Source organism: Mus caroli, unplaced genomic scaffold (assembly GCF_978045245.1).
Source record: "Mus caroli unplaced genomic scaffold, Mus_caroli_1 scaffold_3, whole genome shotgun sequence".
In the NCBI taxonomy this organism is placed as follows: domain Eukaryota; kingdom Metazoa; phylum Chordata; class Mammalia; order Rodentia; family Muridae; genus Mus; species Mus caroli.
The window spans coordinates 57,861,921-57,888,924 of NW_028227258.1; the positions used below are offsets into that span (position 1 = coordinate 57,861,921).

At 46.8% G+C, this 27,004-nt stretch overlaps 1 pseudogene; it reads left to right on the top strand.

Annotated features, from left to right (window-relative positions):
- The first annotated feature begins 21,047 nt into the window (after nt 1–21,047).
- LOC110291895 (transcription initiation factor TFIID subunit 9-like) lies at nt 21,048–21,834 on the top strand (annotated as a pseudogene).
- Nucleotides 21,835–27,004: the final 5,170 nt, after the last annotated feature.

Here is a 27,004-nt window from a genome sequence, read left to right on the forward strand (position 1 = left end):
GACAGACAGAAAAGTGTGTTAGAATTACCCAGTCTCAGGAACACAAATAAGTAAGAAGGAAGTAAACTTCTGAGATTTGTGCTTCTTTATTAAGCATATAGACATATAATGATGCTTACAGGAGAATTAAGAAATAGGAAAAAAAATTTAAGGGATGTAAAAAAAAAAAAAACCTTAGCAAACTCCAAGTAGAATCAATCCAAGGGGATTTAATCATAACCACAATGCTTAAAAGTCCAAGACAAAGAGAGAATATTGAAAGTGGCGACGTAACCCAGATTATATGTGAGCTCTTCCCTAAGATTAGCAGCTAAAAACATCAGGAGTCGTTGGCATCAGAAGACGGGGAGATGCCAAACTGCTGAGAGAATTAGGCTGTCAAGAAAGAGCTTTCCGTATTAAGTGCAGTATTGTTTAAAAAACTAACAAGAACTTAAAATGCCAAGATAAAAAAATTAATGAAAACTGGCTTAGTGTAAGAATTTTCCTCTAAGAAATACTAACAAGAGTTCATTCCAGTTGAAAGGAAGGGTGGCTGGTGGTGGCTTGTCCCCACATGGGGAAGAAAGGCTTCATTGTGAAGGGCAGCTAAATGGGCAAAGGGAAAAGAGAGCACACATAGATTTCTGCCTGTACCTTTTCTTTCTTTCTTTCTTTCTTTCTTTCTTTCTTTCTTTCTTTCTTTCTTTCTTTCTTTCTTTCTTTCTTTCTTTCTTTCTTTCTTTCTTCTTTCTTCCTTTCTTTCAAAGAAAATTTACAAAACAATAGTAATTTTATTTTATTTTTGAGACAGGGTCTTGGCCTTAAACTCACTATGACGCTGAGTACGAACTCTTCATCCTCCTGCTTCAGCTTCCTTGGGATTACAGGCCTGACTTGAAGCAATGGCTATCCAACAACTGGTAGCTTTACAACGTATGAAGATTCTTGAAAGAAATTGACTTTATGGAACACGAGGCCAGGTACGGGGAAGCCATACTCACAATTTAAAAGAAAATGTCTACTTGACCCTAAAGGTGTCAGTAATGGGGGAACAAGGGAATGGCATAGACAACAGAAGATGGATAGTGACCTGGTGGGTGTAAGGTTTATCACCTCAGTAATTGAATGAGGTGGGAGAAAGGTGTAAGGTTTACAGCATCAGTAATTGGATAAAGTGGGAATGGATTAAAACACCCAAGGCAGAAACTAGCAAATAGATTCACATTTAAATATTTATTACAAAAGACAAATATTAGATTCAATGACATACATAAGTTCTAAGAAAAAGGACATGGAAGGATTTACCGGGTAGTAAACAAAAGAAAGCTGGAACAGTATGTTAACATCAGGCGAAGCAGGCTTTAGGGCAAAAAGTATTACTAGAGAAAAAGACATTTTATAGTGATGGAAATATCAGTACACCGGGAAGAAATAATTATATGCATCTATGTGTCTATAAGAAGAAAAACTGACAAAATTAAATGAAGAATTCACCAATTCACCATTAATAATTAGAATCATCAATATTACAGTTTCTTGTATGTATATTATGGTTGTATGTACATGTGTGTAAGTGTGTGCTGTACATGCAGAGGTCAGAGGACAATGTTAAGTGTCCTGCTCTGTTACTCTGGGCCTTACTCCCTTGAGACAGGATCTCTCAGTGAATCTGGGGCTGGGCTGGCTTGGCTGACAGCCAGCACACCTCAGCCATCCTCCTGCCTCCGCCTTACACAGAGGTAAGGTTATAGGCTTGTGCGCAGCCACCCCTGGCTGTTTACATGGCTTCTGGGATCAGACTCAGGTTTTCATGCTTGACCAGCAAATGCTCTTATCCACTGAACCATTTGCCCAATCCCCACTATCACTCTTTCAGCAATGGGTAGACCAACTAGACCAAAGACTAAGGGGAAGGAAGGCCTTCAGATGATTAACCCTGCCCCCCTAACAGGTAGGCACACCTCTCCCCCACAACCACTGGCTACCATCTCAGCTGCACATGGAGATACTCCAGAATGAGTCCTTAAGCCAGAGATAAGCTTTAATAGGCTTAAAGAGGTTAAAACTATACAAAATCTGTCTTCTGAACGCAACAGAATTTAATTAGAAGTCAGTATTAGAAAAAATATGAGAAACTAAGGAATAATGAGAAATGAAACAACATATTCATACATGACTCTTGAGTCGAGACAACAGAGACATCAGAAACAGTATAAAATGAATAAAAACAAAATCACAACGTGGCCAACCTCATGGGAAAAGCAATAGCTCGGTGACAGTTATGTGGAGTTATAAGAGCAATAAAGATCCCAAATCCATAACTTAACCTTCTGCTTCCTCTCCTCCTCCTCCTCCTAGTGAAAGTAGAAGGACAATCTAGCCAAAGGAAGCACAAGTAAGGAAAGAATAACAGCAAAAGGTTTGCATGTGTGTATGTGTGTGTGTGTGTGTGTGTGTAGAGTGTGTGTGTGTGTGTAGAGTGTGTGTGTGTGTGTGTAGAGTGTGTGTGTGTGTGTGTAGAGTGTGTGTGTGTAGAATGCAAGAGTTATGTTTCTGAAGCCTGCAGTGAGAGAAAAGGCATCACTACCGACCTCACAGCAATGAAAAGGACTATAAGGAAATGCTTGTGTGCCAAGAGATTAGATAGCATAATGGAAGAATCCCTGGAAAGACACAACTACTTCAACTGGCTCAAGCATAGAGCTTATGAGTCAGTCTATAATAAACACTCCAGCCTTAACATGTGTGTCCCTCACATTCACATACTGAGGCCCTAGTTCCCAGTGTGATGGGATGGTACCTGGCCATGTGGCCTTTGGGAGATAACTAGTTTTAGATGAGGCCACGGGTGGAGCCTCTTCTAGTGTAAGAAGAGGAAGGTACCAACATTCTCTCCTCCATGCAGAGGTTCAGCAAGAAGGCATCTGTCTGCAAACTGAGAAGAAATCTGGATTCCATTAGCAGATCAGTAAGTACCTTGATCTTAGATTTCCTGCCTTCAGCTGTGAGAGACGAGACATAGACTACTGTGGTTGAAGCCATTCTATCTGTGGTACCTTTATGATAGCAGCCTGAACCAACTAAGCCAACCAGATACTGATATTAGCAGATACATCACTCCTTCTGCCCGTTGCTCTCAGAGCTGGCTCCCAGGGACAGCACCAGGAGACACTGAACTCAGAGCAAGCTCACTGAGTTTCTTTGGCTCCTAACGAGAACACATAGATAGACTATAGTGATCTTTTGGCCTGGCCTTGGGAGTCACACAACATGAAGTGTGACATACTCTGCTGAGGGAGGCAGTCTTCAAGGCCTGTGAGGGCTCAGGGAGAGGACACAGGACCCTCCACACCCCTTAGAACTATCAAAGATGAGCCCATCAATCACAACAACACACTTCTGGGAACTGCACTTCAGAGGGTATAGCTCCTTTAGATGCAGGAGGACTGGGTGGGAAGGGGCACAAGTGTTTTGATTTAGTAATCTGGTTCCAGGACAGTGACGAGCTCGGTGACCTAGGATGGCTATGCAGGGCTGGATTTTCAACAACTCCAGAAGCATGGTGACTTCCAGAGACACTAGATTTCCCTGGGTGGCATAATGAGGCCATCGAGATGGGTTCTCAGATGTCAATTGTATTAGAATATAAAATGACATTTTCAAACAACAAGCAACAGAGAGTAAAATGCAAAAGGGGAGATGGGGAAAGAAGGCTAATGTAAGCTTTGGTCAATGAGATGGTGAGCTGAGAACTGTTTCCTAGCAACGGTTCTGAACTGGCAGGCTCTCTCTGGAGAGGCCAATGTATCACATAATAGATGGTGCCAGAGTACTGCTTACTTGCGATGGATCCATTTTCCTTTCCTGGGGCTGGGAGGGGTGGGCTCTGGGAACTTCATTTGTGCTTCATGATTTGGGCCTCTCAGCAGACCGACAGGGAGGGTCTTCTGACTCATTCAGGCCTGTTGGCTAGTTGTCAAACATTTCCAGGCTGGATTGAAGGAGGAGATGCACCATCTTTGTGGCTGTGAGTGCCAGGAGCTGTGAAGCTCAGAAGCCTTGGCCACTAGACTAGGAAGCCAGCTGTCTGAGGGAGAGAGCGAAGCAGGAAGCAGTTCTGTTCCCTTCCTTTGCCTACAGGATCCCAACATGCTTCTAGTGACTCCCTTTTTTTCTTCTTTGGCCTCTCCTGGTTAGGTTAATGCTGGTACGCTGGCACAACCCTAGATGCCAACACTAGGAGAAGTGGGAGCAGAAGACCAAAAGTCAAGGGCAACAACACAAATCAAACAAAGACTGTGAGGTGAAGAAATCACGGAGGGGACTGGAGGGATGGCTCAGTGGTAAGAACACTTGTTGTTTTTCCACAGGACCAGGAGTTAATTCTGAGCACCCACTTGGTAGCTCATGACTACCAAGTCCCCAGTTCCAGGGGACCAGTTGCCCTCTTCTGGCCTCTGAGGGTACCAGGCACAAATGTGGTGTACAGACATACATTCAGGCAAAATACTGAGATGCATAAGACAAAAATCAACAAACATTAAAAAACAGAAAGAAAAAAACCCAGCCTAGGAGAGACTAAGGATGGCTTTAGTGGCTGTGCTGTATCAAGGCTTTATTAGCCAGTGCTGCTGTTCCAAGCAGGGCTATAAATGGCTGATAGTCATCTGGGAGGCTTGAGTGCTCTTCGTTCCTTCAGTCAACATCTACTGAGCAACATCTATCTGCCTGCCAGGCTTCTCAAACTGAGCCCAGAGTAGAGGTGGACAGACCAGCCAGGACCCTGACCCTCATGAAGCTTAGGTCTGGTGGAAGGGCAGGCATGAAGCAAAACCAGCCCCCATGTCAGTGTGCAGTTAGACATTCTGACAAACATGCCAGAGGAAAGGGAGATGTTATGAGAGGTCACAGTCCACAGTGCTTAAAACTGTGTGACCTTGGAAAGGGTTCTTAACTTCTCTGTGCCTTGGTTTCCAATGCCGAAAGAAAAAAGGACCCCAAAACAGGAGTTAGCTGGGAGGGAGGGCTGAGCCAGGCACACTGTCTCCACCCCTGTTGGTCCCCATCTGCTCCTTCAGTGGAGCAAAAACGTCACTTCACTCTTACCTCGCAGATTTCTTCCCCACCTGGGTTTCAGTTCAAGTGTCCTTACCTCAGAGGGGTCTTCCAGCTCTACCCTGTTCCATCTTCTCACTCTGAGGCAAGAGCTGCCTGGTGGTAACAAGGAAGATGAGGGGAGGGCCTGGAGCGTCTCCCTGTCTTATAAGGAGTCACAATTTTATTCTATGTGTCATAAGGAGTAATCAAAGATATGTAATCAGAAGAGGGTACAACCCAATATATGTGCTAAAAGGTCATTGGTGAACTTAAAAATGATCAGATTTTATGATTATAAAATATAAATCTGCTCACTTGGAAAATGCAGAAAAGCACCATGTAGAATTTATAATTTTTTAAAATCTCAAGTTGGGGTGCTCAAAAGCATCACTAATAACCTGGAATATGGCCTCCCACTCATTGACCAATATTTGTATTTAATAGCATACTTGGAATGACTATACTGCACACACTGTCCAATACACCAGCACTTAAGGAAACATTGTGTTGTATGATGGTTTTATTCCAAGGTTTTGCAGGAAGAGGCAGGCACTGGTGGGAAGGAGGGTGGAAAGTGGCTGGCTGCCCCAGCCAATCAGCTCAACAGGAAGTTGGGTCCTGTCCAGGGCACATTTGGAGTCCGCTTCTGAGTCCCAAGTGGCCTCCCTAGAGCTTCCCATTTCTCTGAGTTCTCCAGGAGCAGGCCTATGCTAGAACCTCTTCTCCCCCTGTGCACCTGACCACCTAAAGGTGACTGTCCCGTGTGGCCCACAGCTGGGCACAGCTGGGGATTGGTCCTTTGGTGCTGTTCTGGGTGCCTTTTGAATCTTCATCCTTTTTCCTTCACAAGTCAAGTCAGGATGGGGAGGAGGCCTGGTGCCCTCTGGTGTTCATAATTATGATAAACAGCTTTGTGCCCACCTTCCTCATACAGACGAATCCTACCCACCATCCTCTGGGGCAAGTAGAATAGCTTGCTGAGGCTCAGAAACTAGAAGGTGTTAGCGCCACCTATTGCAAGGATGTCAGAGCCAAATTCCAGAGGTTAGCTGGGTCTTCATACAGCGGAGGCCACCTCTATGATATCTTAACACCCTGTTCTGTTTGGGGCAGAAGTGTACTTTCTTGAGATAGCTCCCTTACCTGACTGGATCCACCTTCAAAGAATAACCATAGGCTAGAGAAGAGGCTGGTGGGGCCCAGTGCCCAATGTGCTTATGATCTGCAAATGATGGGCAGGTAAAGACCTACCATTGCAGGTTCCTCCAGGAGAGGAAGTGGAGCTTGGGAGTAGGACCCTCAGGAGATCAAGGTTGCCTGTACTCACACACCTATCAGGAACCCTGGGCACAGCTCAGTCTGGTTTCAGGAACTTCCCCAGATCTGGCTGGAAAAACCTTCAGAATGCCAGGCCACCAGGCAGCCTTCTTGGGAAAGCCAATCTCATGATGACCCCTCCCTCCTATTCATGGAAAAGTACAGGCAGATGGGGTGCCCTCCAAGCCTGCAGGCAGATGCCTGGCTGCCCTCTGGACTCTCCAACTGTGGAGGCTGACTAGCTTGTCCTTGGGCCAGGCCTAGAGTTAAATAGTTTCCCCAAATAAGCAGTTTTAAAAAAAATCTGGAAAATATCCACAATCTAAGTGGGGTGGGATGTCTTCTAGACTGGCTTACATTGCAGCTGAGGACTCTGTGGTCCTCCAGCAAAGAGGCAGGGAAGGAATGTGAAACCGTACCCCCCCAAAGAGAGAAGGGTTGTTCCCCCCCACCCCCAGTTTTTGATAGGGTCATGAATGTGGAGCCTGCTGGGAACTGGGTCTCCTGGAGGCTGCTTCTCAAGCCTGTGGGGCATCAGTGGGCAAGTCAGAGCACCAGGCTGAGTGTGCCAGGGGCTCAGCTAGGCTCCCAGTTCTCCCTCCTCTCCAGTCCTCCCTCCCTCTTCCTTCCCCTGGGTAGTGCGATTCAGTTTTATTATAAACCTCACTAGATCCCCTAGAACCTAGCCTTGGCAGAGCTGTGCTTGGTCCACAGCAGGCTTATTGGTACCACAGAGAGAATGAGTGACCCATGAGAGTCCCTTCAAGCATCAGTGTATGAGCCCTGACATCTCGGTGCCCTCGGCTTTGAATGCTTTGGAGGGCTCTGCGTGTCCACCAAGTCCTGATTTTCTAGCCTGTGCTGGTAAAACCGCTCCCTTCCACACAGTCCATCCACCTCACTTTCCAGCGCAAGGTTTGCCAAGACCTTTCCAAATAGTCAAGGCCAAGGCCTGCTCTTCCCTGCATCTTTACATAGTCCAGGCTGAGGTGCTCACATTGAACACATTGCAAGCTCAGCTCTGGGGTGCCAGTGTGTGTGTGTGTGTGTGTGTGTGTGTGTAAGTAAAATTCAGGGTCTCAATGTTAGGGTCAAGGGTGAGGTATTTGTAGTGTAGATCATGGTGAATGGTTCAGGAAGACCTAGTGAAGGGTGGACAGAGGGAACACTGTAGCGATTCTCCCTTAGGCTAAGCATCTTGATTTGAAATGAATGGTTTGGGGATGCATTTCTTTTTTCTGAACCAGGTGGCTACTGTTCTGTGAACTGTGAGCATTGTAACATTGTAACAACTCTATCCCTGAGCACTGGTGGCCTGCAAGGATGTGAGGGCTTGGCTTCTTCCCGGCTGGCTGGCGAAGGCAGAGTGTCAGCAGGACTGTCTATGTGCCTGGCTAGACTTGGTCTGGTGGTGCTGGTTGCGTGGGGAAGAGTCTGTTGAGGTGACTTGGGAGACAGAAAGATCTTGGCAGTGGGAGAAGGCTGGGCCTGGCTTTTTGTCTTCTGTGTGTGACAAGAGGGGGGATATTAGAGGTGGCGGTGTGGCTCCAGGCTCTCCCACCCCCACCATGTGCAAAACCTAGTTTATTGAATTTACAGTAAAGGTTTTATGGGGCTTTCCTGGAAGCATCTCATTATGGAAACTCTTGTGCTGGCTGTTTGGTGGCTGGTGTCTGGTTTGCTTGGGAGAGGTTGAGTCAGGCCCTGTCTTGATGGAAACTTCCTTTGCCTGGGTCACCCAAGGGGAGGAACTGGGGGCTTCCCTTGAGGAGATGGGCCATCTTGCAGCTTGGTCTTTACTGGCACTAAGTTAATGCTTCTCTGACCCTTTTTCCTGGGTTCCAGACCTCTGCTCTTCAGTGGAAGTGTGTGGGAAAGGCCACTCCTGTGATTCGAGATATCGTCATAATCTCTCACATCTCTGCAAAACCTCACGGGATGGTCCGCAGAGCAAAGCAACCCATCTCTACTAGAGAGGACTTGTTGATTACCAGGGACCTGGAAGCAAATAGGCCACATCTAGATTAGAGTCCCTTGGCCCTGAGGTGCCTCCAGAATGCCATTTGGAAACTCATTACTTGGCTCTCCCAGCATCCGCCCGACTCCTCTGTGGTTTCCTCATCACTAGGGTGAATTCCGACTGCAGGATGGCTGACTTCTTTAGGGATTGTCTCTAGGATCTTTGAAGGGGTCAGAACCACTGATTAGGAATGTGGGTGATTCAAGATACAATTTGCAAAACACAAGAAAATCAAGAAGAGGGAAGACCAATGGGTGGATACTTCATTCCTCCTTAGAATAGGGAACAAAATACCCATGAAAGGAGTTATAGAGACAAAGTTTGGAGTTAAGACGAAAGGATGGACTATCCAGAGACTACTCCACCCGGGGATCCATCCCATAATCAGCCACCAAACTCAGACACTATTGCATACACCAGAAAGATTTTGCTGAAGGGACCCTGTTATAGCTGTCTCGTATGAGGCTATGCCAGTGCCTGGCAAATACAGAAGTAGATGCTCACAGTCATCTGTAAGATGGAACACAGGGCCCCCAATGGAGGAGCTAGAGAAAGCACCCAAGGAGCTGAAGGGGTCTGCAACCCTATAGGTGGAACAACAATATGAACTAACCAGTCCCCCCCAGAACTCGTTTCTCTAGCTGCATATGTAGCAGAAGATGGCCTAGTCAGCCATCATTGGGAAGAGAGGCCCCTTGGTATTGCAAACTTTATATGCTCCAGTACAGGGGAATGCCAGGGCCAAGAAACAGGAGTGAGTGGATAGGGGAGCAGGGCGGAGGGAGGGTATAAGAAACTTTCGGGATAGCATTTGAAATGTATATAAAGAAAAAAATCTAATAATTAAAAAAAAGGAATGTGGATGATTATGACACATGGAGACCTTGAAGCTCATTCCGAAGCTCCCCAGACTCCTAGCTGTCACTTCCTGTAGGAAAAGTCACTGGGTCTGTCCCACGTACTTGCTTCAGTATGTATGTGAAGGATGTTGATATCTTTCAAACTCAGGAACATTCAGGAACCAGACCAGGCAGGCAACTGTGAAGTTGGGTTTCTCAGGTTCCCCCAGACACTTGTGTGCTGTGCTCCCTCTCTGTGAGGGTGTCAACTATAGTGTCAGAGTCCCACTTTCTAGGGAGGTAAATCTGGACCTTCTTAGAACTAGGGAACCTTCCTGTCAGTCTCTAGTGTTCAGGTACCACCCACATGGAGGTTGGTGTCACTGGAGACACCCAGCTGGGATTTCTACTACCACCCTGAGAGTATTGGCCTGGTTAGCCTGAGATTGCTGCTCTGAGGAGCCTTTGGGAGCACAGACCAGTGTGAGCAAGCTTCAGTGTTCACACCCCCGGTTTCCTCCTCCGCAGAAGGGAGGGTAATACTAATGCGGCAGGTTGCTGAGTGAACCAAACTCGCCAAGATCATCTGGAAGTAGCATGTCTCTAGCTGGAGTCACCACCCCTTCACTTCCCCAAGTGTGGGGACCCCAGACAAGTCTGTCTGAGAACAAACCACTGCTTGGTTTCATTGGATACACACTGTGTATATACCACAGCACAGTCTGGCTAGTTTCCATTTCTGCCAGGTCTGTTTCCGACATGTAGGTCTGGACCTGTCTGTCTGAGGCAATGAGTCCCTGGGGGTAGGGTGGGTGCTCTAAGCTGCACTAGGCCCAACTGTCTGCCTACTGTTGACAACAGTGACAATAACAGCACCCATCTTATGGCTGCCATACCTTGTGACTTGCACAGCACCCCTGGGAGATAGCAAGGACCGGAGAGGAATGGCTAGACAAGAGAGCAGAAGGACATCCAGGTGATAGAACCAAACCTAGAACATGGCCTGTCTGTGCACTGAGGTGGAGTTGTTGCACACTTATGCACGTGCAAAGACCGGAAGTCAGTGTTGGGTTTTTTCTTCTATTGCTTCTCACCTGATTTGTTTTGAGACAAGGTTCTGTTTCTGAATCTGGAGCCAGCCACTTCACTGTGCTGGCCAGCAGTGAGCTCTGGGGGACCTGGTTGTCTCTGGCTCCCAGCACCGGGATCTCAGGTGTGTACCACCAGCTTTTTATGTGGGCTCTGGGAATTCACACTCAAGTCCTCACGCTCGTGCAGCAAACATTTTATTGGCTGTTTCTTTCCACAGACTAGACATTTTAATCACAATATGCTCTCGGCCCCTGTTGTTTTACTGGGCGTGGCTTGAGTGCAAGTAGCCAAATTAGATGGCTGAGTTTCCACTTGGCGTAATGGTGCTTTCTGAATATATGAAAGGCTTTGTCCTGGAACTCTGAGGGTTTGTGACCTAGGGAAGATGAGGGCTCAGTCATGATGCTTAGGGGAGGCAGAGCCATAGCTCATGAGCTATGGCTCTGCCCCTATTTCTGCACCCCTGAGGACAGAGCAGAGGACAGAACCATGTCTAGTGTGGCTGGTGGTATTATCCATGTGCTTGCAGGTCTGTCTTGTGTTGAACAGTGATGGGGAGCCAGTCATTCTTCTCCCTGAACTAGTTACATGCTACATGCTCTCTCACACATGCTTCTGGCCTTCCTGACATGTTGCATCCAGTAACTTATCATAGACAGGGAAAATGGTAGCTTCCTTGCCTCTGAAGGTTTTGTAATCTAGTTGATGAGTTAACAAGACAATGGAAGTAGGCAAATTAATGCTCCAGAGAGTAACACAGACACAGAGACACATATGTGAACACACACATTCTCATATACACACAGACATATAGAGACAGACAGACAGACAGACACACACACACATACAGAGTCACAAACAAACACAGACACACAGAGACAGACAGACAGACAGACAGACAGACAGACACACACACACACACACACAGAGAGAGAGAGAGAGAGAGAGAGAGAGAGAGAGAGAGAGAGAGAATATCAAAGCTAGAATAAGGTCTAGATTTTGGCTGAATGTAGGAAGCAGGGGTTCATCTGACAGGCTACCAGGAATTGCAGGTGTGAAGTAGGAAACTCGTGCCCCCAGGCCAACATGAAGGGACAGGAAAGACAAGCCTGAACACAGGGAGTGGGTGTCACTGTGGTTCTACCCAACTTCCCTCCTAGCTCCAGGCTCTGGCAAACAGCCTTTTTGATTTTCCTACAAGACCATTCCTTGATTGGGAGGGTATCTGACCTAACTGTAATTAAACTGTAGGCTTGGGTAGGTGTGGCTTGTGTGAAAAAGTGAGCTATGGCAGCTTGGTCTCCCCTGGAATGGTTCTGAACTGGAAGACACGGAGAAAAGGGGGCAGTGGTGGATGGGTGTGTGGGCCAATTTTCTCATGGCTATGAGAAAATGCCCGACAAATACAATTAAGGAAGGAAAGTTTATTTGACCCGTGAGCGTGCATCATGGTGGGGAGGCCTGGAAGTGACATGTAGGGCCTTTTAGCAAATCATTATAGGGAGCTGGGGAGCTGGGTCAACAGTTGAACTCCACGGGATAGGAGAGAACTGAGTCTCACAAGCTATTCTCTGAGCTCCACACGTGTACTACGCACATGCACATTCACTGTAAAAAGAAAGAAATGTTAAAATTGTAAATACGTATTTATTTTATTTTATGTGTATGAATGTTTTGCCCACATATATGTATATGTGCTCGGTGCCCACCGAGGTCGGAAGAGGGCATCAGACCCCCTGAAACTGGACTTATGAGTGGCTGTGAGCCACCTCATAGGTACTAGGAACCAAACACGGGTACGGGAAGTCTTCCCGTAGAGTCCACTTGGCAGAACTCTTGGTTGTAGCAGGAGAAATGTTAATTTCGCTTTCCTCCAGAACATACGCACCATTTGAGATCAGGTTATCTCTTCACAGTTAGTTTGATTAACTGAAGAATGGCAATGCTGCTCTTAGGGCCCGAGGAGGGGCAACGTGATGAAGGTTAAGGGCGGAAGAGAATAGTCCAGAGGGGACCAACTCCCCTGCTGCCCTGAAGCCCAGAACTGGGTGAAGGGTATCTGTTCTCTTCCCGAGACTCCAGGGTGGCTGGCCCTTCTCCTCGATGGTTCTTTAGATGCATTTAACACGCGGTCTTGGTCCACGTTCTCCTGGCATCCACCATCTACTGTTTGGGCTACAGTCCACAGAGGTCTGTGTTTGTGTCTAAGGGTGAGGGTGGTAGAGTGTCTTCCATTCCTGGACCCTGGATCTACAGTCAGGGTCTCATCTTTGGCACAGTGCTGGACACCTTTACCACATCATTGGCATCTCCATGCCTCTGTTTCTCTCATGTGAACATGGAAACCATGCCATTGGCTGGCCAGTAGCAATGCCAGCCTCTTTTCCTGAGGTAGAGACAAAATGGCTGTTTGTTAGTGGACCATGGTGCCAAGTGAGAAGGTGACACTGCTTTCTCCTTGTAAGGACTGTCCTTCACCATACTCCCTGCTCTTCCTCAGAGCTGGGCCAAAGCTACATTAGTACACTGCAGAGCAGACAGTGGGAGGTCAACAAATAGCTGTTGAATGTGATCATCTCCTGCCCGCACTGACTCTTTGTTAACACTTGTCTGGGGCCTCTGCAGGACTAGCCTGTGCTAGTGACGGAGCCACTCAGGGTGGATGTGACCACGGAAGGCTTCCGAGCCTTGCCAGGAGAGTATGATGAACCCCAGCCATGCCCCAAAGTTCAGTGTATTTTGGAGGCATGGAAACAGGGTGAGTGAATGACTGAGGTGAGCTAGTGGCTCCTGGAACCCACCTCACCGATTGGACAGAGGTAGGGTGGGGCAAAGGAAACTTACTGATTTCTTCTAAGAACCTGCAGAGGAAGTAGCTTCCAGGAACAGGTGGGCTGAGGGTGGGCTAGGCTTGCCGAGAAGGCGGTCACAGAACATTACAGACACCCGAGGGTTAGTTGCTTCTGACGCTGAGGTGGCCAAATGCCTTCAGGGTGGTTCATTTCCCTTGACGACGGGTTAGTTAGAGGTGTTTGTTTATGTACTGCACATAAAAGGGAGACATTTTAGAGAAACCCCAAGGAGAGATTTCTGTACCTTGCATCTGATAGAGAAGCCCAGCCTTATGTTTTTTGGACCTGGAACTTAGAAATGGGGAAGAGGCGGGTGCAGAACAGAGAGAGCAGGCATCGTGATCCAACGTAGCTCAGTTTAGAATTGAGTTCAGCTGCAGCTCATTTCCTTTCAGCGGATGGTCCACTGCCCGAACTGAGCTCCCATTTGCTTGCTATTTATTGTGGATAACTGTCATGCTCCCACTTGGCCTCAGCTTCAGAAGTGACTACAGCGAGTGTCAGGCATCCGAACACTGATCTAACTTATACCCATCTACTGGGAGTTAGCGGCAAGGGCTGCGCCTTCCTGCCATTTAACTGAACAGCCCGTGTGGGCCTTCACATCCCCCTTCAGCTCCAGAAGCCTCCAACATGACCCTAATAGGATCATCCTTAGGAGGAAGGAAGGGAGGTACTGAACCCATTAGTCCCATTTCCCAATGCAAAACTGAGGCACTTATAAAACCAAGAAAAAAACCCCTGAGATTTGGCAAAGAGTGGCTGCCATCTTCTCTCTCTCTCTCTGTGTGTGTGTGTGTGTGTGTGTGTGTGTGTGACTGTGTGTGTGTGTGTTCATGTTCCTTTCTGATTCTCACTCCCCAAGAGGGACAGCCTGGAGATGACATGATTTAAAGAGGGCCCCCCTTTTCTGAGGAGTATTAGGCACCTTGCATAGTGTTTCTTAATCTGATGTGCTTATCTATAAATAGGAAATGCCAGTCATCTCTACCTTTCAGCCTTGTTGGGCATCAGGGGAGGTCATTGAGGTTACTGGGATCTAAATGTCAGAATCCGTTCCTAAACTTCAGTCAACACAGAAGACATCAGTCAACAGTGCCCACTCAGTGGAGAGCACACATCTATTTACTGACCCAGACCTCTCACTGCTCCCATCAGTGGGAGGAGCCACACCCATTATCCTTCACACAAGCTGATCTACTGTGGGTGGGGGCTCTGTTACAATGACTTTCCTAGCCACGTTACTACAGTAGGGGAGGTAGCTAGCTCTGCGTGCCTACCGCATGCTGAGTTTGTTACATGACTCTTAATCTTCATGGTTCCAAGAGGATTGTTAACCGCTAAGGAGTTGCCTACCTGGCTCTCTTTCTCAGTTATTCTCAGCTCTCTGGGCATCTGCCTCCACTCTGAACAGAGAGCTTTGCCTCAGAGCCTGCCCGCAGCTGTTCTCTTTCTATGGTGGCTGCTCCCTTGGAAGGCCATTTCCCTTCCCATGCCATACACTGCTGCCAACCCTTAGATCAATTCCACAGGCTGCAGACTAAACAGTCAATTACCAATTACCTCCCAGAATTTTCCTCTTAGCCACATCCAATTCCCCATATTCAAAATAGAACTTACCGTCTTCCTCATATATGTTCTCCCCATCCCTGGTTTAATGAGTAACACACCATCAAGCTAGCCCCCTCCCCACAAGCTGGAGCTGGGAATTGATTGAGAATTTCCCATTCCTGCCTCCTCTCCACACCCACTCTGTAAGCAAGTCCTGCTGACCTGCTCTCTACGACATCTCTTCCTCCATTCGGCTTCTTGTCCTGGTTCTAATTTAGACCCTCATTTTCTGTTGGCCTTCAGTCTTGTTTCCCTGAGGATCAATTTCTGTTCCCTTCCCATCAGAGTAATGCATTCGTGAATCTGTAAAACAGCTCGCTGCTTGTCTAGCTTCCTGTCATGTTTAAAGGAATGAGAAACCATAGGCTTATCCTCTCAGCCTTCTCTGGCTTTTCACCTTCTCTCTCCCCAGATGGGTCAGAGCATCGTTAGCCCCAGCTGTCTTGCCTGACACACCTATAGTCCACTTGCTTGTCAACTAAACGTCTTCTCAGCTTGAGGGTCACATCTGTTGGGCAGATCCTCCTGATTCACCACCTCTGCACAGCCCCACAATAGACACACATACAGGCATACATGCACACACATGCACACGTACACTCACACATTCACACTTACACTCACACACAAACACACACATGCACACATGCATGTGCATGTGCACACACAGGCTCACTTACATTCACATATGTGCACACATGCATGCACGCACTCATACATACACATACAGGGACACACACACATGCATGCACCCCTCCCAGGAGTTGTCCAATCTCCTCACGTGGTTGAAACTCTCTTGGGAGTGATGGTCAAGTCTTAGCGATATGTTTCCCTGGTGTTCATCGTGGTGTTTAGCACACAAGGAGAATTCAACCCATGCCTACTGAATAAGTGAGTGAAGAAGTTACAGAAAATGTAAACCCAGGCTGAACCCAGAGCAGAGGGGAGCCAAACTCTGGATCCTTCCACTAGAGGGCACTCTCGCCGTGCTCTTCCCAGGCTGTCTCTCCTCAACCAGCTGTGAGCGAGGCTGGCAGAGACACTCAGGATCTGGCAGCCTGGCTTCTTGCTGGGCTCCTGTCAGTCTCTTCAGATGCATCCTTTTTTCTCTACTTACTCTTCTCTCACGCCATGCTTGACACACACAATGCTTGGCTACAGCAAATACAGACCCTTTCTCACTTCTTAGTTCTGACCAGAAATGGTTTAAATCATCAGTGAATATTAATTATGGACAAGCTTTGAGGGTTCCAGCCTTCCTGCTGCTTTAATGTTTCTGAGCAACACAAGGTGTTACTTTGCTATGTTAGTGAACATATGCTTTTGGTAGAAGGGTTGGGGTTGCCTGAGAGACCCTCAAATCGAACATGTTGCCAGGCAATGCTTAGCCTTGACCAGGGCACATATTAGTGCACACCTCGAAGCACACGCCTAGTTGTGAAATAAGCGTCTTGTAGTCTTCAGCCTCATTCGTAACGGCCCCTCTTTATGGAGCTCTACACTGGGAAACTACACTTACATTCTTGTGTTCAGTACTGTGTGCTTCTCTTTAGAGACAGGGTGATTATGTAAAGGACCATTCTCAGAATGATCCAGGTGGTGGGAGCGGGCAACTGGAACATCAGTGTCAGCAAAGGGGGCTGCAGAGGAGAGATGCTGTGTTGGGGGCTTTGTCTCTCTTCACCTCATGATGTGGGGTTAAAGAATATGCTGTAACACCAAGGGCATTCCTAGAACTTGTTTGTAGGGCAGAGATAGGAAGTGGGAGACTAAAGGAAAGAGACATTTAAAAGCCATGAACTAAGTAAGATTAGTTTTTTTGTTGTTTGTTTTTCGTTTTTGTTTTAAATCAGGAGGCTGGTGGGGTGGGTAGTGTGGAGAGGGGCTCAGTCTGCTAGGCTGGAAACAGCCAAAGAGAGAGTTTTAGGGGGAGGCTCTACCTTGGTCAAAGGGAAACATATGGGAAAAGAAGATTATAAAATACCTATGGTTTATTATTTGATTGTTTTTTAATCATCTTAAAAAATCCCAGAACATTTTGATTGTCTCCCATTCTTGGTTGTTAGAGTCTTGTTTAAGTGAGACTTTATTGAGTCAGGAGCACAGGGACCTCTGGGATTGTGTGGGTTAAGTGAGGAACATGGTGTAACAACTATCCAGTTGTTGAAGGGTGCCTGGTCACCCTTGAACAATCCCCACTGTCTCCAAAAAGAGATTCAGAATGGAACATAAGAATTTAAGTGTAGCTTCCCAGCAGGAAGCCCCATGGAGCACTGTGAAGGGTAGCTGTTATGAATGAGGCCAACTGCTCACATAGCATTCTTTAAAAAATAACAGTGAAGCCCATTTCACAAGGGCAGGATGCCTCCTTTATGACGTGAAAGCCACCGAGTTTGACTGAGCATCTCTGGAGGAGATCCTGTGGCTTCTAGAATCCCTTTCGATCCTGAAGTCTGTGGCTTCATTAAAACGGCAGGTTGCCAGGCCAGCGGAGTGTTTTACCTGCTGCATCCAGAGACCGACGTTAGTGTGTGCCAAGGAGGGGTGCACGAGGAGATGGTGGGCTTCTGGTCTGCCTGATGGGGAATCCTTTCTAGTAGCTAAGTTAACTCCTGGATCCTGTCACCCTGCCTCCTGACCACTAAGGGGTCATCCTGCATCACCTGCATAGAATCAGAACCGTTTTAGCTTCACAATCATCTGCTGAAAACACCCTATGTTTTGCAACAGAGTCGGTGCTGCCAGTGCAAGTGTTTCCGAAGCACAGTGACTTAAGTTCAACTCTGTGAGAGGCAGAGCTGTGGAAGCCAATGGCTGTCAAGATGTCTGTGAATGGCTGGAAATATGCACCGGAAGGCAGTGATAACAGGCAAGGGGATGCTTTGCTGAAAAGCCCGTGTGTGTGTGTGTGTGTGTGTGTGTGTGTTTGAATGTTCCTGCATGTGTGTACATATGGAAGTTAGTGGACAATCTCAGGTGTCATCCTTAGGAATACTACCCACCTTCTTGGAGACATGGCCTTTCACTGACCTGGAGTTCACCATTAGACTAGGCTGGCCAGAGGGCCTTAGGGCTCTTCCTGTCTCTGCCTCCCCAGCACAGGGATTCCAACTGTGCACCGTCACACCCAGCATTTTTGCCTGGGCTCTGGGGATTGACTTGGGCCAAGTATTTTCTAGCCGTGTTCAGAAAAGAGCGAGTGGGGCTTCCCAAGTCAAGAAAGACAGGGAAAGGGCACGCTACAGGATAAAGACCAACTGTGCAAGGCCGGGTAATGACTGAATGGGAGATCTAGAGCCAAGGAGGAGTTAGGAGCATCCTGGCATCCTTAAATCTCAGTGCTCTTTGGTGGATCTACTGCGCCATACTTGGGACTTAAACTGGGTGTATGATGTTTTTATTTTATGGGGCTGATGTTGGTGTTCTGATCAGAAATGCATTAGGGCTGTGTGTGCACATGTGAGTGTGTGTGTATATGTATGTGTGTGCATGTGTGAGTGTGTGTGCATGTGTGTCTGTACATGTGTGTGCATATATGTGTGTGTGCATATGTGAGTGTGTGTGCATGTGTGAGTGCGTGTGTTTTCATTGATGGGACAGTGAAAGTGGTGGCTATGGACTCACTGCCCCTCTGTCTCCTCTGTGTGGGTTCACTCTGGGATGTTCTCTTCCTCTGGACACATTCTGTTGGACACATTCAATTTGGGATTTTAAAAGGTTACTAGGTTAAAGCTGTTCTTACGGTTTAGATTTGTTTCGGGCCTTTGGAAAGAAAAATTCCCTTGCTATTTGTTTTTCAAATTTCTCCCTTCTCCCTCTCAGATTCCATGCTTGTTTAATCTTGTTTAAACAATTAGAGTCACTTTGAGGAAGCCACAGTTGGAGCACTTTGGGGAGGGGGCTGGGGCTGACATTGAGCTGTTCTCTCTTCTTCTAGGGCCTTTCCCACACTTCGCTCTTCTGCCAGCTGATTATCACATGTGAGAAGGCACCAGGTGACACAGTTCCTCTCCAAGGGCCAGCTCCTTCTGGATGCTGGGTGGCAAAGGCTTGCCCTTCCCATGTGTGAGAAGAGGAGTGTTTTTGTTTTGTTGCTGTTGTCTTCTTTTTTTTTTCTTTTTCACACATTTGATTAAAACTCTTGGGCCTGATTTAGGCAAGACTGTGAGAGAGGCAATGTGAGGCCTGGGCAGATGACAGCTGAGAGAGTCTCTGTTCCATCCTGTTTCCTCCAGGGCTCAGCTGGGTCTAGCCTGGGCAGAGACCCTTTGGTTTAAGGTATGCAGACACCTTCTTCCTCCCCTGCTTCACTTCTGCTGGCGCCTCAGCTTCTTGGAGTTGGTCTGTGACTCCTGATGGCTGGGTGGTGGGGGTAGGAGCTTCCATACACCACTGATACCAAGGGCTGGTAAGGCAGTTTCCTGGAGCCTGGTGGAGCCTGAGGGCTGAGGTTTAGGATGCTTGCAGTAGGAGTGTGAATCCCAGTGATTCACGGGCAGGCGTGAGAAATTGGGCCAGGCGTGTTTAAAATGTGGCTTGCTTAGTCCTTGTGATAAGGAGCATCAGTCCCTTCCTTTCACTGGCTACATTACACCCATCCTCAGGAGGTAGAAACTGAGGCTTGGAGCAGTCACCTTTGTTAAAGAAATGGCTTTGGTTCCTGGAGTGATAGCCAGCTAAGTTTAAAACCTCGTGTTATTCCATATCCATTTACACGGGCAGAGTGGAGGTAATGGCTTGAAAGTCGCGACGATTTTCCAGCCCACCATCAAATGCAATCCTACTGAATTTCCTCAAATGAGCAAGGAACAGTCCTCCTCCAGCAAACATACGACTGCAGTCTATTCATGCAACATGAAACCACAAACACAAGCATCCTGGGTCATGAAAAGCAGCTGCTGGAAGACACAGGCTCCGTCTGGGGTTTTCCCATTAATCGTTTCTACCCATTCATTTATTTTGGGTTAGGCTAGTTCTGGCTAACAGACAAGTGCTAACAGGCACCAAGGTGGAGCAAAAATGTACGAGAGTCTCCAGCTGAGAAAAGTCTGTATGTTCACATATTTTTAGTTTACTGGGAAGGATGGTGCTATTTATTTTAAACAGTGCACCCCCACCCCCCAAGGCATACTTCCTCAGCAACAGCCTCTAAGAATCTTCAATTTGAAGCCACACTGAGCGTGAATGGGGGAAGCAGGTGTGTGCAAAGGAGGGCTTGTCCCAAAGTGTGGATCTTGCTTCTGAGCCCTGGGTGAAGTTGCATACCATCTCATAGCCAATCAATCTTCTATGTCCTTTCTGCTCAGGTTATCGTCAAAATGAGCTGCAATGTTCAAGTACACCGATTGGCCTATGACTTTGGCCTGAGAGTGCCAGGGCAGGGTATAGTTAGGCAGACGCTATCTTTCTAGAATTTTAGAACTGGTTGGGGAGGTAATGCCTCAAGTGGATTTCCTAGAAGATTGTTCTTTTCCTGGAAAGTTCTAGAAGAGTCACAGACTCACACACTGTCTTACTCCTGTCTTGGTCACATTCTTGTTGCTGTGATAAAACACCATGACCAAAGCAACTTATAAAAAAATAAGTATTGAATTGGCTTACAGCTTAAGAGGATTCAGCATCCACCATGGTGAGGCAGTAGAGGAAGTAGCAGGCATGTTGGCTAGAGCAGCTGAAATCTCATATCCTTGGTCTACAATAAGGAGGCAGAGGGCACACTGGGGATGTTGAAAGTGTTGGAAACCTCAAAGCTTGCTTCCAGGGACCTGCATCTTCCAACAAGGCTCAATCCTTCCCAACAGCTTTACCAACTGGAGACCAAGTATTTTAACATAGGAGCCTGTGGGAGCCAGTTGTATTCAAATCACACACTCCGCTCCCTGGCCTTCACAGGCTTGCGATCAGGGCACAGTACAAAATACATTCAGTCTGACTTCAGAAGTCCCCAGAGTCTTCCAGTCTCAACACTGTTTAAAAGTTCAAAGTTCAAAGTCTCTTCTGAGACTCAAGACTCTTAGTTACCTCCCCCCCACCCCCGTAAAATAAAAAGCAAGTTATAGAGGCACTGGCTGCGTGTGAAGGAGGACTGGGGGGAACCTTCCAAATATCCTCCTCACCGGTACACCAGGGGTTAGAAAAACCACACCAGGCAAAGAACTTGCATCAAGATCAGGCCTGAGGTACGTTAATGTGGGAGATCTAGCTGGAGAAGTCTGATCACCGGTTATCAAGGAGTCTGGCAAGATGGCGTCTCCCAAGAGCATGCCGGAAGATGCACAGATGATGTCACAAATCCTGAAGGATATGGGGATTACAAAACGTGAGCCAAGAGTTATGAACCAGCTGCTGGAGTTTGCCTTCTGATATTCTAGATGATGCTAAAATCTATTCCAGCCATGCTAAGAAAGCTACTATTGATGCAGATGACGTACGCTTGGCAATCCAGTGCCGTGCTGACCAGTCTTCACTTCTCCTCCCCCAGGAGATCTTTTATTAGATACTGCAAGACAAAGAAATCAACCTCTTTTGCCATTGATCAAACCGTTTTCGGGTCTTAGATTGTCACCTTATAGATAGATATTGCTTAACTGCTCCAAACTACAAATAAATAAATAAATAAATAAATAAATAAATAAATAAATAAATACACCTACTCCTGCAGGAAGAATAACAGTTCCAAGGTTAAGTGTTGGTTCAGTTTCTAGCAGACCAAGAAGTGCTCCCACAGTAGGCACACCAACTCCACAAACCATGTCTGTTTCAACTAAAGTAGGCACTTCAATGCCCCTCACCCAGGGCAGAGGTTTACAGTACAGATGCCTGCTTCTCTGTCCCCTGCTGTAAAAGCTTCCATCCCTGCAACACCAGCAGTTCCGAATGTTCTTATTAATCCATCGTTAATTGGGTCCAACACCATTCTTATTACTACTAATATAGTATCACAAAATACAGCCAAGTCAGCAAATGCACTGGAAAGAAAACTGATGATGAAGAAGATGATGACGATGATGACGACAATTTGTAGTCTAGCCTTGATGCATGTAACCTGTATTCTTGGTCTTTGATCCATTGTACTGAAATTTAAAAATGGTTAGATGGCATAAAGCTGTATAGGAAGTGGTATTTAATAAGTATACTTACTATGCTTTTTGATTAAAATGCTCAGTTTTACTAGGAAAAAAAAGCAAGTTATGTACTTCCAATATACAATGGTACAGAATATATATTACCATTCCAAAAGGGACAAATCAGAGAAGAGTGAGGAAATATTTGACCAAAGCAAGATGGGAACCCGGCAGAGCAAACATGTTATAGTCTTACGTTATAGTTCCATGACTAGAGTCATGGCTCTTCCTGTCCGGCCTTGCTGCCTACTGCACACTTCTCTCTTGGGCTGGTTCCATTCCCTGTGTTCCCTGTGTGCAGCTTTCCTTGCCTGGGATCCCACAAATCTGTCACCTCCAACATCCTGGGGCCTCCAATGCAACCTAGGCTTCACTGTCACCACTTCAGCCAATGGCGGCTCGGGGCCTCCATGCAGCCAATGGCGGCCCAGGGACTCCACTGTCACATACCTGACCTCATAGTCTTTCCTTACTCATGTGTCCTTCATGATTCTAAAGCCAAACCCGCGTGAGAACACCGTCCAGTGCAGCTGCTCCCTTGGGATGGAGCCTTGTCATTCTTGAATCACGTTTCACAAGCCTTTGCTTGCCGTTGCTTTTAGGAACAGAAAATTCCTTTTCAAAACCTGGGAGTCTATCTGGGTGGGTTCTTGCCCCAAGGTCACCTTTCATTTATTCCAGTTTGGATCAAGCCTCTGTTAATTCTCCTAAGGTTAAATTTCTTGGTGCTCTTTTTCAAACTTTGCTTTGCTTTTTTTTTTTTATTGCTTTCTTCCCCATTTTCGCTTTCTCATTGCACATCTTAGTAAGGGTGATTACTATCCATCACAGACTACTAACCTGGACCCTTGAGGCTCTCAGAGACTGAACCATCAACCAAAGAACATGCACAGGATAGACCTAGGCTTCCCTGCACACAGGTAGCAGATGTGTAGCTTGGTCTTTATGTGGGTCCCGAACAACTGGATCCAGGGCTATCCCCAAACCTGTGGCCTGTCCATGGGATATATTTTTCTAGCTGGGCTGCTTAGTCTGACCTCAGTGGGAGAGGATGCTCCTAGCCTCACAGAGACTTGATGTGCCAGGGTTGGGGGAATACCCATCAGGTCCCCACCTGCTCAGAGAAGAAGGGGAGGTAGGATGGGGGAAGGATTGTGGGAGAGGGTGACCAGCAGGGAGGCAGTAAGCAGAGTATAAAGTAAATAATTAGAAAAAAAGAGTGATTACTTACTAACAAACAGGGACAGAGTCAATATTAGGATGCCTTGAAATCTCCTTGGCCAAAGCAATCAGTTCATTACCTTTTAATTTAACCATAAGCAAGTCCTTAGGACAAGGATAGAAAGCAGCTACATTGTTTGCTAAAACATTGCAAGGACAATCTCTAGCCTAGCTGCTAATATCATTTCCCAATGAAATCTTTTGAGCTTGGCCTCCATAGTCCACACAGTTCTCAGCACTATCCTCCAGGGTCTTGCTAGCATGACCTGTTAAATTCTGTTTATAGTGTCCAACCACTTTTCTAGGTCAAAGTCCCAAAGTCTTCTACATTCCTCTAAAACCCAGCATGGTCAAGCTTATTGTAGCAATAGCCTACTTCTTGGTGCCCACTTGTGTCTTAGTTACTTTTTTATTGTTGTGAAGAGACATCATGACCAAAGAAAATTATAACAGTGAAGCTCACACATCTTAATGTGCAGGCAATGATGTGAGCCTTTTGAAACCTCAACCCCCTTCCCCATTGCCTCACCCCCAAGATACAACCTCCTTCAACAAGACCACACCTGATAATCCTTCCCAAACAGTTCTACCAACTGGGGAACAAGTATTTAAACATATGAGCCTAAGGGGGCCCAATCTCATTCTCTCTACATTGCAAATGTCTCCCTGAGAGTGCACGAGCATTCTGGAGAGTCGTATCTGCTTCATCCAGGCTCATGAAGGCTCCCCTGTGCTCACACCGCTCAGAAGGAGCTGGAATCTCTCTGCTTTAGTTGCACTAACAGTTATGTGTTGTCATGCAACACATTCATTCTATCAGAAAAATCCCACTCGGGTCCCCTGTTGCTCTCCCTCTCTCTTTGGAAAATAAGGGTGGGTGCGTAGCTTGGGTGGAGGAAGGACACCAAAGTCACAGCTATGTAATGCAGCCCTCTGAGTCATCTTTGATATCTGAGTGTGCAGGGGTGGGCTCCAGAGGAGAGAGCATTAGTAAATGATTGTGCTGCTCTTTGCTCTTGTAAAAACGAACAAATGTTAAACAACAACAACAATAATAGTAGTGTGATTTGGTTTGGAGAGGAGGCGTTGGGATTTCCGAGATGGAAAACATATGGAATGCATTTGTGGCTCTGTATAATGCCCTATAAAATGATTGGGCTCAGATGAGAAACATTTGTCAGTGATGTTCCCATTACTGGGTGTGGTGGGGTCTGGTTTGGGCTCTTATTGTGGGGGGGGGGCTGCTTTAGAAGAGGAGATGCTATTGTTAGCTGTAGTGGTGGGGAAGGCTCTGTGGGGAATTCTTATCTTCAGGAACACACTAAGCCTGAGATTCTTGAAAGGTTGAAACTGTCAGTCTGCTGTACAGAAGGTACGGTGGAGCCAACAGGGAATGATAAGCACCCAGGAGGGGCTCTGTTAATGTTGTACGTCGTGAGAATTTCATATTTCAAGTTTACCCTTCCCTGAAAGAGGGGTACGGTGCTTTCTTGCCAGGAATGAGCTATGGAATTTACCCAAGTTGCTGCAGGTTTGAGTAATCGGGCGACACTACAGTGGGTTTCATACTCTCATGGTTGGTTGCCCCCAGGTGAACTGATGTTGTTGGGTGCAGTGTATGTAGCAATGGAGCCCGGGCCAGGCACTTTTTGGTGATTCAAAAAGAACTGGCATGTGGCATGTGACTCTATAGATTTTGCTCTGGAAAGGAGGGAGTGGAAGACTTCCCCAGAGGCCGCTGTCCCTGGAGTTTCCAGCTCCCCTGTGGTTTGGCTTCCCCACTTGGGTGGCCCTGGTGGGTTGCTGTTCTTATCCCATTTCCTTGCTTCTATTTTCATCACCATTGCCACCGGTCATTGTTGGATGTTCTCGTGGAAATTCTACAAATATTTAAGAAACAAAATTGAGTTAGAGGTTTATGAAATAGAGAAGTCTGCACATTTAAGGGATTCCAACATACGCAGATGGTTTACAGAGGCCAAGGCTTAAGTGCCTTTCTCTTCTGTGACATAGATTTCTTTCTAAGCTTTGTTTGATAAAACTCAGCTTTAGCAAGAGGTTGTTAGGACTATGGGTAGATAGGAGAGCTTCCGGGAGACTGGAGGCGAGGGGCCCTGGGAGAGAAGGCAACAGCTGGGAAAAGGGCGACTGCTCGAGGGAGCTATTGAATGATTGATGGAATGGCCGCCCTTGCCCTCCAGAAGTTAGTCTCGTGTGCTCAAAGATGCCACTGGTAGAGACATGGTAGTGATGGATATGCCCAGATCTAGGGAGTGAAGCTCTGAGATAGATCATAAAAGATGGTGGTTCAGGGAGCTTCCTGGAGGAGAAGGGACTTTGGAATTCTGGGTAGGAAAATGCTGGTGGTAAAGATAACAAGGGCAAGGCCTCTCTGTAGGTTGACCGGTTTGCTCTTCTCTAATTTTTCCTGTTTTCATAGCTTTGCTACTCCATGGTCAAGTTCAGGTATTCCAGAGTGGCAGGGAGGCCTGAGCAGAGGGTTTGCTGATGGCTGGTCAGGCAAGCTCTCCCTCCTCAGTTCTAGCCACTGTCTCTTAAGAGTGTTGCCCTCTTCCTTCTGTCTGAGACAAACTAGTGCATTCCACCACCGGGGGGCACCTCCACGAGCTTGTCCAGATGCTCAGTGTTGAAATGGGCAAAAAACCAAAAAAAACCCAACCAACCAACCAACCAAAAACCCCCCCAAAACAAACAAACAAACAAACAAACAAAACCAAAACAACAACAAAAACTTTTCAAAAATCCTCCATTATTTTTCCTCCTGATATCCAATTTTACCCTGAAATATATCTCACATTCTTCCTATAACGTTCATCACTACCAGTAGCAGCAGCAGCAGCAGCAGCGTAATCTTCTTGGGGGACCAAATTACATCATAAGCACATTCATGCTTCCCAGTGCCCTGTCCAAGTCTAGATTCTCTTCCATGTCTGATGCTTGAAAACTTCCCCTCCATAGTCAAGTCTAATAGAAGTTGACCGCACACTTACATTACGCGTACAGATTTAGCACTTGCAGGCCCCCAGTAGACGTAGCCTAGGTTACATATGATAGAATAACATTGGAGACACATTTCATTTCTGTTTTGAAGACAAATACAAAAGTAATTGAATCAAAGAAAGAAAACAACAAAAAAAGGAAATTGACCATTCTAGGCTACAGAGGTAGGCCATGTACTGCCATGGGAGGACCTGGGTACCACTGCTAGGCAATGATAGACTTGTAGTCAAATGCAATCTCACACGCTCATTACAGGAGCTTGGGCAATGCACTTGCCAGCTCTGAGTCTGAGTCTTCTCTTCTGTAGTGTGAGACTTAAGAAGTAGCTCACTGCCAGGTTCCTTCTGAGGGACAATTTGACTCATCTGTTCATTGGTCTTTGGTCACTTTCCAGCTCTGCGAAAAGGCTCAGGGTTGATGTGATAATGGCTTCATTCTGAGAATAAGCAACTCAACCAACGTACGTGGGTCCTGGAAACAGTAAGACATGAGCTCCCAGACTGATGAGAGAGCCACACTTTCCTGCAGGACTGGAATCTGCCCTTCCTGGGGATGATGCTGTTGTTATGACTAGCCATCAAGATGGGGATGTCTGCAGGACCTCTGACACGGAGGGAAGCCACATTATCATGCTCCTGTAAGAGATCACCCCCCTCCTTCTATTCTATTAGCCCCAGAGTCTTACTGCAGTCCTTTTTAATTCCGTTTTGAGCAGTTCTTTGGAAGGTTGAGAACAGCATTCCACCAGCCGTCAGAGAGCACCCGGAATCTGGATAGTTGAAATTACAAAACTGGGACCTAGAACAGCTGATCTTACCCTGAGCACAG